Genomic DNA, 12175 nt, shown 5'->3' on the forward strand with positions numbered 1-12175 from the left:
TCAGATTTAAAGATTGCTGTTCACAATGTATTAAATGTATATTATGTGATTAAATGTCGTTTTAATGGATGAGCAGCTATGCAAAGTTTTTGCAAATACAACCCCTTGCTTGACACTTCTGTGATTACAGGACTACATTTGGCATGTGATCATGCTGCACACCCCTGCAAGAATAGAACCTTCTTTTGAAAATGTTAGTTGCCTGGCTGTTTTGCTGATTGAATGGCCACAATACTTTCTATGTCATTTATATGTAATGTCTTTAAACAAAATAAACAATGTATATGCCATTTAAATAATTTATTTTGTGTTAATTTAACTTCATATGGGACCTGCTTATATTTATAAAACTATCATTTAAAGAGTATATATATATATATATTGTATCAAGGTCCCAGGGCCCCAGAGACCTAATGGTGACCTCAAGGGTTAAGGAAAGGTGACACCCTTCCTTGGTGGGTGTGATGCAAGAAGAAATGATGGGCGCCAGTCACTTTTGAATGTGAACAAGAGATTTTTTGTCTCTTAACAAAACTGTGGGAGAGGGGGTTAGGGCCAGGACACCATTGAGAAGATGCAATGATAATTTGAAGGCTCTGAGACTTCTATAGGTAGACAGCTATACAGTGGCCAGATAACACTTCTGTATAGGTAGGACCTATGTCTCCTATGGCAACTAATCTTGCAACAGTCACTAACGGTAGTTGTACATAACTCTTGGTAACACTGAACATTCTTTTACTTATCTCACTGTAGATCTTCATTCATTGAGCTCCCAGTCTCTCGGTAGACTTCCTGATCCCAGTCGTCGCTGGGATCAGTGATGACTATGATGGCTATGACTGTGATCAGTGATGGCTTGGCATTTGCTGATGCTTTCCCACTACTGCACATTTGAGATCTCCCCAGAGTGGCTCAATGATATTGATGATATATTCTGCTGTAGCCAATGACAGGTCGACTTGGCCTTGTGTTTTGGATCACTGTCATGTTGGAATGTCCAAGTACGTCCCATGCGCAGCTTCTTGGTTGATGAATGTAAATGTTCCATCCAGTATTTATTTCTTGATAACATACTACATTCAACTTGCCATCAATTTTGACCAAATTTCCTGTGCCTTTTTGTAGCTCACACATCCCCAAAACATCAGCAATTCACCTCCGTTTTTCACAGTAGGAGTGGTGTACCTTTCCTTATAGGACTTGTTGACTCCTCTCCAAATGTAGCATTTAGGGTTGTGGCTAAAAAGCCTAAAATTTGGTATCATCACTCTAAATAACTTTGTGCCAGAAGGTTTGAGGCTTGTCCCTGTGCTGTTTCGTGTATTGTAAGCAGGATACTTTGTGGCATTTGTGTACTAATGGCTTTCCTCTGGCGACTTGACCATGCATCCCATCTTTCTTCAAGTGCCTCCTTATTGTGAAACAGCCACCCCACATGTTTTCAGAGAGTCCTGAATTTCATCTGAAATTATTTTTGGGTTTTTATTTGCACCCCAAACAATTTTCCTGGCAGTTGTGGCTGAAATTTTAGTTGGTCTACCTGACCATGATATGGTTTCAACAGAACCCCTTATTTTCCACTTGGTTTTATCGAGTTTGAACATTGCTGATTGGCATTCTAAATTCCTTGAATATCTTTTTATATCCCTTTCCTGTTTTATACAGTTCAACTACCTTTTCCCGCAAATCCTTTGACAATTATTTCGCTTTCCCCATGACTCAGATCCCAGAAACGTCAGTGCAGCACTGGATGAAAGATGCAAGAGTCTGTCAGGAGTCCAGAAACACATTGACCTTTTATACACACACACGCACTAACAACAAGAAAACAGATCACAGGTGAGGATAGTTATCTTTAATAGCCATCCAAACCCCTTTGTGGTATGTAAACTTTTGATAAGGGTCATTTGGGTAATTTCTGCTGTCATTATGGTTTCAAAAAAGCAAACACATTTGATTGATAATAAATGGCTTCAGCCAAACCATGAGTAAAAGAAATGTTTTCGTATTATCATTCATATTCTCTGAAAAATGGCCAAGAAATCATAAATTCTGCCAAGGTTTGTAAACTTATGAGCACAACTGTACCTCATCTGTATTGAATACAGCTATATATTCAGGACAGATGATGTATATCTGCAGTCAGTGATCATGGAGGAACACAGGAAGGAAGGTGGGTGTATATAGCTGTATAGAGGAGGAGGAGGACAGGACAGTAGGGTTGCCACCTGTCCAGGATTCACCCGGACAGTCCGGGTTTTGAATCATGTGTACGGGTTTCAGTCTGTCTGAAACCCAGACACATTATTCAGACTGGGCTGTGGCTCCCCAAGTAACTGAGATAGTTACACAAAACTTTGTCCCCACCTGGGAGCTGCAGGTTGCTGTCTGGGGGCAGGTCCAGCATTTCTGGGGGGAGGAGGGAGGCTGTAGTGATGTCACCAAGAGCAGTTTGGCCACACCCATTGTTCCAGGTGTCCCCGGTCTTTTATAATTCTATACTGTATACTACGGGGAAAAAATGTCCCTGTGCCACTAAAGTGTTCGGGTTTGGCTTGAAGAAAAGGTGGCAACGCTACAGGACAGATGATATGATCTTTCTAGAATTCCCTAGCATTAGCTTCCACTTAGTTCCAAATTTCTAATTTGCTTCTCCTAAGTTGTTGTTACCCGCTGTTCTTCACTAAGTCACTGTTGAAAGGTATGATGCCACATCAGTCCAGTGTACCACTTGAAGTCACCTCAGGATTTTTTTTCTGTGATGAGGGCACCCCGGGCCTAGGCAGCGACAAGTCCTTCCTACTTTCTCGGACTACCTCCTCCAGTCCTCCCCTCCATAAGCATTTTCTACACCACTCCAGTCCACCAGAGTGGGCGGCGTGGGCCGGCTCTATATCCCAGTTCTCACAGTGACAGTCTGCATTCTGGCTCTGCACTGCACAGTATGTAGGGAGTGACTCACTTGAGGCTGGAGCCAAGCGGAGCCATCGCAGCTGATCAAAGCAACAGCTCCAGCCAGCAAGCAGGAGTCACTCAGCTCAGCAGGAGTCAGAAAAAAAAGTCTCCGGTGGCTGCAGCAGACCCTTGCAGACTCCGGGGGGGGGGGTTAGGCACTTGCCCCCTCTTGTGGACGCCCATGGGTGGGATGCAATCCCATACAGTATTGAAAAGTCTACCGATATCCAGTTATTAGCTGCATAGGAGAACATCAATTCTGAATGAATAGGAAGCTGGTTCTGGATGGTGCTAGTAAGCCCCTGGCACATGCATTATTGCATTGTGGATTACTATGGGGTTCTCATATTACATAACCTCACTGCATACAACAAATGTTCCAAATGTCATTTTCTGGCAACTGTGTAACTCTATACACTATTCTGTACACTCCTGGTATAGAGGAGGAGTCCCAGCGAAAAAGCTGTATAACTCTCAGGTTCATATGTGTATGTTGAACAAATGTGTGAAGTCTGACACTGCATATGTGAACAACCTGACTGTGTACCTGTGGATGACAAGGTAAGGAGATATCTGATGTATTTTTCTCGAGTGGCAACAAAATAGCTATATTTATGTTTTTTTTTATTTTTCAAAATAAGATTTTTTTATTGTTGGAGCTTTTTACAGTTATATCACAACTAAATTGCATCAGTTCTAGCAAAGAGACTGTTGGAGATACATTTTCATTAGGAACAATCACCATTGTATACTGTAATACTTTGTCAATCAACACACAGACAATGGCCCTCTTTTGTTTTATGGTTAAACTCACTCAATGTGCTATTTTCAACCTAACTATGTGACAATGCAATATTATATAACAGCAGGTTCTGTCCAATGGCAATTTCCTTAAACAAAATAAACAATTTACATATAATTTAAATCGACTATTTTTTTTAAAGAAATTATCTTTATATAAGACCTGCTTACATCTATAAAACTATTACTTAAAAAGTATATGGTAAAAAAAAAAATCGACTAAGACTGGGATGCCATTAAAGTTCATGCACGTGTCACAATATAGTGTGTAAATATATATATGTATATATATATATATATATATATATATATATATATATATATATATATATATATAAAAAAAAAATACCCACTATGTTGTCACATGTGCATGAACTTTAATGGCATCCCAGTCTTAGTCCATAGGGTACAATATTGAGTTGGCCCACCCTTTGCAGCTATAACAGCTTCAAGTCTTCTGGGAAGGCTGTCCACAATGTTTAGGAGTGTGTCTATGTGTGTCTACATTTGACCATTCTTCCAGGGTGGAGGAACTTGACTGGCCTGCACAGAGTCCTGACCTCAACCCAACAGAACACCTTTAGGATGAATGAGAGTGGAGACTGTGAGCCAGGCTTCTTGTCCAACATCAGTGCCTGACCTCACAAATGTGCTTCTTGAAGAATGGTCAAACATTCCCATAGACACACTTTTAAACCTTGTGGACAGTCTTCCCAGAAGAGTTAAATCTGTTAAAGCTGGGTGGGACAACTCAATACTGAAGCCTACAGATTTATGCCCCACGGTCGGATTTTCAGACGGAAAATGTGCGATCAGATCATGTTGTCGGAAAATCTGACCATGTGTGGGCTCCATCTGACTTTTTCAGTCGGATTTTCCGACACACAATGTTTGAGATCAGGATCTAAAATTTTCCTGACAACAAAATCCGATCGCATTAATCATGTGTAGACAATTCCGACGGACAAAGTGCCACACATGCTCAGAATAAACTAAGACGAAAGCTATTGCCTACTGGCCCGCTTTATAGTCTCGACGTACGTGTTTGACATCACCTCGTTCAGAACGATTGGATTTTCCGACAACTTTGTGCGACCGTGTGTATGCTAGACAAGTTTCGGACAAAATCTTTTTGTGGTCGGAATGTCCGACCGTGTGTATGGGGCATAAGACTGGGATGCCATTAAAGTTTATGTGCGTGAAAAGGCAGATGTCCCAATACTTTGGCAATATAGTGTATATAAACACATACAGTATATACACTCATATATACTGTACATAGCAAAAATAAAGCTGTACATCAAATTCAACTAAGGGAGAAAATAATATAGTATAAAAACAAAACCCCAAGAAGCCCCTCTTAACCCGTTCCCAACCAGCTCATGCAGATATACTGCGGTAGAATGGCTCCTCTGGGCGAAATCCCGTACGGATACGTCCTTCCCTTTTTCGGCCTCTGATGCGCGCGTGCACGAGCGCCAGCATGGGGATTTGTGTGTGTAAGCACACAAATCCCTGTGCTGTCAGGGAAGAGGAGTCATATTGTTTGTTCCTAGTAAGTAGGAAAAACAATATGTCTCCTCTCCTAGTCCCTCCCATCCCCACACAGTTAGAACACACTGAGGGAACATACAGTTAACCCCTTAATCGCCCCCTAGTGTTAACCTCTTCCCTGCCAGTGACATTTGCACCATAATCAGTGCATATTTATTGCACTGATCTCTGTATAATTGTCATGGGTCCCACAAAAGTTTCAAATTATAAAAATGCCATAAAAATGGCATAAAAATGGCATAAATCTTTCCCATAGTTTGTAGATGCATACCTTTTGCGCAAACCAATCAATATACACTTATTGCGATTATTTTTTTTTTTTACCAAAAATATGTAGAAGGATATATGTTGGCCAAACTGATGAAGAAACTTGTTTTTTTTTTTTAAATGTTGGGGATATTAATTATAGCAAAAAGTCAAAAATATTGTTTTTAAAAAAAAAAAAATGTTTTAGCTCAGAAAATAAAAACTGTAGAGGTGAACAGATACCACCAAAAGAAAGCTCTATTTGTGGGTAAAAAAGGATGAAAATTTTGTTTGGGTGCAGCATTGCATGACCGTGCAATTGTCAGTTAAAGCAACGCAGTGCCAAATTGTAAAAAGTGCTCAGGTCAGGAAGGGGGTAAAATCCTCTGGGGCTGAAGTGGTTAAGCAATGTTACATAATCTACAGTATATTTAGATATACAACTCTGAGTATATTGATGTATTTCATCTGCTCAATATTTCTAGTATAGCTTTATTTAGAATTTTTTAGCAATTCATGTACACAAACCATGGAACAAGCATGTATAACATTATTAAATAAAAATGCATAAAAAAAAAAAAACCTTTCATTCTCAGAACTCTAAACCTGCAATTGATCCGGGCCCAATTTAATGAAATCTCATTCTGAACTCTGAAATTGCGATACAATATTTTTTTTTTAAATGTGCAAAATACTACCTTTAAAAGGTGTAATACTATTGTACTGTTATTTCGATATATATTTTATGATAAGGTTTTAAAAAAAGCAGCCATTTACACAGACGCAAAGCAAAATATATATTTTTTAGATAATTGCCCAAAAATTACATACAGCTCAAAATAATTGTGAACTAACTACAAAAATAATATTAGGCTGCCATCAGTCATGATGCTTTCTAATAAACATCAGTGATACTGCGTTATTAATATTTTAGTAACTATAATATTACATGTTTCAGTTTTCTACATCTCATATAACAGAAATAGGGACAAGCAGGACAAACAGTCATAAAAGCCAAAGAAACATACATGCCAAAAGGATACATAACGAAGTCCAAAAAAAAAAAGCATAATATAATGCAAAAGTATAGTCCAATCTCTCAAAAAGGAAAAAAAAAACGTCTATGCTGCTCAAAAAAATGTATAATTATAAAACACATACCACGCTAAGATCATTATCCAGACAAGAACTATGGAGATAAACAGTCTATCTGTTTGATTTAGGTTTTTTTTTTTTTGTGCTAGGACCATTTTTAAGTTTGCGGTACTCAATACACAGCATTCACTTTTTGCTGAATTTGAGGGGCAGGCTCCATGTGACGCCGTCTGCAGCATGAATAGCAAAGCATAGAATAATAAGCGGTATTTTAGCACCTTAGGTCCAAAACCTTATTCTAAACAGTTCACTTTGCAGTGCCATCTAAGTGGCGATCTTGAGTAAACTAGAACAATTGAACAAATGGCTCCTATAGAAAAATATACTGATAGAAAAGATATAGGAGAGGGGGAGGAAGAGAAATGGGGGAGAAAGGAAGAGTTCTCCTTTTAACTAAGACCTCAGTTTATCCTCACCCTTGTCCTTTCCATGGATCCTGAACAGGAGATTGTTTGTATCATATCCATGGATTTCAAGCCTATGCAAATTTGTTTGGGTTGTGCTGTAAAACGCTTGCTATTTTCTCGAGGAGCATAATTCGGGAAATCTTATTTTTAGTCACAACTATAGCTGTTTTCAACACCATAGCTATGGACATTTTTGCTGCCAACAAGATGTAAAAAATAAGTCTGGGTACAGTATGTCTGGGATTGCCTGCAATTGGCTCATACAAGAGGCTGTTTGAGTGTTTTTGAGAACATTGGCATTAAAGTGGAGTTACACCCAAAAATGTAACTTCCGCTTTAAGGAGGTAACCCCCTGACATGCCACATTTTTTTGGGGGGGAGCCGGTACCCTCTTTTTAGAGGGTCCCAGCTCCCACTTCCTCCTGGTGCACCACGGCACCGGAAGGGAGATCACCTCTCTCCCTCCTTCTCGGCAATCATCCGGGACATGTCATAGGTCTCAGATGATTTCCAGACAGTCACGGCGCACGGTGCGGCTCATACATGCAGCTAGGTGCCCACTGTTACAATGCCGGCACCGCAGAGAGGAGGGGGAGATGAGCGGGTCTTTGTTCCTCCGAATCGCTGGACCCTGGGACAGGTAAGTGTCCGATTATTAAAAGTCAGCAGCTGCAGTATTTGTAGCTGCTGACTTTTAATAATTTTTTTTAAGCAGAACTCCGCTTTAACAACTGAGTGAATCATTGTGAATATTCTTCTCCAGTATATTTTGCTTTTAAGTCCACCAGAAATGAAGCAATGGAGGGGATTTACTAAAACTGTTACACACAGAATCTGGTGCAGCTGTTCATAGTAACCAATTTGCTTCTAGGTTTTATTCTCAAAGTTTAATTGACCAAGCTCAAGTTGGAAGCTGATTGGTTACTATTCACAGCTGCACCAGATTCTGTGTGCACCAGTTTTAGTAAATCTCCTCCATTGCTCCTGTCTGTCTGCATCCTCTGAAACATATCAGGGAGGCACCAGGAAAGATTTTAGCAACCCTAGCAGGTACCAAGTACGAGCTGGAAAGGGTAAACATCTTTAACCACTTCAGCCCCTGGACCAATAAACAGCCTAAGGACCAGAGGTCTTTTTACAATTGCGCACTGCACTGCTTTAACTAGTAATTGCGCGGTCATGCAATGTTGTACCCAAACTAAATTTGCGTCCTTTTCTTCCCACAAATAGAGCTTTCTTTTGATGGTATTTGATTGCCTCTGCGATTTTTATTTTTTGCGATATAAATGGAAAAAGACCGAAAATTTTGAAAAAAAATTATATTTTCTACTTTTTGTTATAAGAAAAATCGAATAAACTCAATTTTAGTCACACATTTAGGGCAAAATTTATTCAGCCACATGTCTTTAGTAAAAAAAATGTCAATAAGCATATATTTATTGGTTTGCACAAAAGTTATAGCGTCTACAAACTGACCCCATTTTGGAAAGTAGACACCCCAAGGAAGTTGTGGAGAGGCATGTTGAGCCCATTGAATATTTTTTTTGAAAAAAAAGTGATTGAATAATGACACAAAAAGAAAAAAAAGTTTACAAAAAGTTGTCACTAAATGATATATTGCTCACACATGCCATAGTTATATGTGGAATTGCACCCCAAAATATATTCTGCTGCTTCTCCTGAGTACGGGGATACCACATATGTGGGACTTTTTGGGAGTCTAGCTGTGTACGGCACCCCGAAAACCAATCACTGCCTTCAGGATTTCTAAGGGTGCAAATTTTTGATTTCACTCCTCACTACCTATCACAGTTTCGAAGGCCATAAAATGCCAAAATAACACAAAACCCCCCCAAATGACCCCATTTTGGAAAGTAGACACCCCAAGGAAGTTGTGGAAAGGCATGTTGGGCCCATTGAATATTTTTTTTTGTCCCAAGTGATTGAATAATGACACAAAAAAATAAAAATAAAAAGTTTACAAAAAGTTGTCACTAAATGATATATTGCTCACACATGCCTTAGTTATATGTGGAATTGCACCCCAAAATATATTCTGCTGCTTCTCCTGAGAACGGGGATACCACATATGTGGGACTTTTTGGGAGTCTAGCTGCGTACGGCACCCCGAAAACCAATCACTGCCTTCAAGGTTTCTAAGGGTGCAAATTTTTGATTTCACTCCTCACTACCTATCACAGTTTCGAAGGCCATAAAATGCCAAAATAACACAAAACCCCCCCAAATTACCCCATTTTGGAAAGTAGACACCCCAAGCTATTTACTGAGAGGCATGTTGAGTCCATGAAATATTTTATATTTTGCCACAAGTTGCAGGAATTAAAAACATTTTTTTTTTTGCACAAAGTTGTCACTAAATGATATATTGCTCACACATGCTATGGGCATAAGTCAAATTACACCCCAAAATAAATTCTGCTGCTTCTCCCGAGTATGGGGATACCACATGTGGGGGACTTTTTGGGAGCCTAGCCACGTACGGGACCCCGAAAACCAAGCACTGCCTTCCGGATTTTAATATAAAATGCTACCAAAAAAACTGCTAGCGATCGCAGGGATCAGGCCTGACTCTGCGATCGCTGCAGTTATGTGTTTAGTGTTTTGTAAGTGACAGTGATCGATCGATACTGCACTTGGGTGGGCTGGGCAGAGGGGCAAAACGCAGGTGCTAGCAGGTATCTGGGCTGATCCCGTTAACAATGCGTTTTTTTGGAACCCTAAACTGCTGGGGATGCCAGTATAGATCTGATCAGATCAGATATTGATCTGTTCAGATTCTATACCACTACGGGAGGTTTATGCTTTGAGTGTGGGTGTTAGCGGTACTGGCACTAACCTAGCGCTGCCTGGGGCGACGCAGACCCTGACCCTAAAACCTAATTGATATCACCCGCCGGGTGATCAGGGGGTTAAACCTTCATTGGGTAATAAATGGTGGGTGCCCTGATGCTATAAAAAGCAAACTAACCAGAGTCACCCGTAACACTTATACGGTGATCACTGGTAAAAGGGTTAACTAGGGGCAATCAGGGGGTTAAAACCATTATTGGGTAGTATATGGGGGTACCTAACGCTATAAAAACCTGGCGGTGAACCTAAAAAAATAACTAGCTACCTAGCGGCACTAGTGACACTAATGCAGCGATCAGAAAAACGATCGCTTAGTGACACTGGCAAAAGGGGGTGAAAGGGTTAACTAGGGGCAATCAGGGGGTTAAAACCATTATTGGGTAGTATATCGGGGTACCTAGCGCTATAAAAACCTGGCGGTGAACCTAAAAAAAAAACTAGCTACCTAGCGACACTAGCGACACTAATGCAGTGATCAGAAAAATGATCGCTTAGTGACACTGGCAAAAGGGGGTGAAAGGGTTAACTAGGGGCAATCAGGGGGTTAAAACCATTATTGGGTAGTATATCGGGGTACCTAGCGCTATAAAAACCTGGCGGTGAACCTAAAAAAATAACTAGCTACCTAGCGACACTAGCGACACTAATGCAGCGATCAGAAAAATGATCGCTTAGTGACACTGGCAAAAGGGGGTGAAAGGGTTAACTAGGGGCAATCAGGGGGTTAAAACCATTATTGGGTAGTATATTGGGGTACCTAGCGATATAAAAACCTGGCGGTGAACCTAAAAAAATAACTAGCTACACTAATGCAGCGATCAGAAAAATGATCGCTTAGTGACACTGGCAAAAGGGGGTGAAAGGGTTAACTCTAGGGGCAATCAGGGGGTTAAACCTTTATTGGGGGGTGGTAGGGGGCTACCCTGGACCTAACACTAACTGCCCTGACAGTTTTTACTGTTACAACTGACACTGAATGCAGTGATCAGTAAATAAATGATCACTGCAATCAGTGACATTGTGACTGGGGGGGGGGGATCGGGGGCAATCGGGGGGGGGTTTGTGTGCCTGTGTGTGCCTACATGTCAGTGTAGTGTTGGTGCACACTTACTTTGTCTTCTCCTCGTAGTCCGGTCAAAAAGACCGCCCTGAGGAGAATGACATCACTTCCTCCCTGCCTGTGTATACAATACACAGTGGGAGGAAGCTTCTCATTTGCCAGGAGCGATCGAGAGGGGGTGGCCAGAAACCAACGGCCATCCCCTCATCTCGGATCGCTGCTGAAGCAAACCAGATCGCCGTATCCAGCGGGAGGGGGTCCGATCGGACCCCCCACCCGCTGGAAGGCAGGCACGTACATGTACGTGCTTGTGCCTGCCGGTGCCATTGTAATGACGTACATTGGCAATACGGCAGTCCTTAAGTGGTTAAAAAAAATATTTTTCAATATAAATTATTTAGTCCAAAAAAAATAAAAATCAGTACATAGGATATGGCTTACTATCAAAACAAGGTCTCCCTTGCGCTGCTGTCTCCTTGTTTAGTTAAAACTCTCCTCCACTCGATACCCCCTACCCCAACAGCCATAATCTGCTGCGGCGGGTTAATAGAATTGAGGGACCTGTCATTTGCACTCATTAAAAGTGTCGACTATATGCCAACATCGTCTATTCATAGAAGCTCTACTATGAATGAAAAACGATCTATGAATGGAGGATGGGTGCATGAATGAAAGGTCCATCTCTTCCATTTAAAGATCAATTTTTTCTCATGGAAGCTTCTATGAATGGAGGAGGTGGGCAGAAAGGGCAGGCATAGTTGGCACTGTTGATAAATACAAATGACAGGTCCCTTGGCTCTATTAAGTCCCATCATACTGGAAGATTATGGCGGTGGGTTTGGAGGGGGATCAGAGGAGGAGGATTTCAACTAAACCAGCAGCCAGCAGAACAAGGAACCATATACATAAATGGTTCCTTGTAGTTGGCAACTTAAGTGACTCCTCATATATATAAAGAAATGTAAAGCTGCCAGTAAACAATAGCAGTATCAAATTGTATGCATTCCCTACCTACTTATTTACCATATATTACATATATTTTTGTCGTTTTTTTCTATAAGCAACTTATAATCTAGTTAAGGAGAAAACTTTTTTGGACACAGAAAAACCTTGACATACAATA

At 40.7% G+C, this 12175-nt stretch overlaps 1 protein-coding gene across 1 annotated transcript in view; it reads left to right on the top strand.

The window, feature by feature from the left end:
- The first annotated feature begins 3379 nt into the window (after positions 1 to 3379).
- LOC143928275 (putative ferric-chelate reductase 1) overlaps positions 3380 to 12175 on the top strand; it is a 36092-nt gene continuing 27296 nt past the window's right edge. Inside the window, exon 1 of the mRNA XM_077453058.1 lies at positions 3380 to 3519. The gene's annotated coding sequence lies outside the window, so the exon portion shown is untranslated. The remainder of the gene's footprint in view (positions 3520 to 12175) is intronic.

This window comes from Lithobates pipiens, unplaced genomic scaffold, assembly GCF_037356315.1.
Source record: "Lithobates pipiens isolate NorthernLeopardFrog02 unplaced genomic scaffold, aLitPip1_a1.2 Scaffold_23, whole genome shotgun sequence".
Lineage (NCBI taxonomy): Eukaryota > Metazoa > Chordata > Amphibia > Anura > Ranidae > Lithobates > Lithobates pipiens.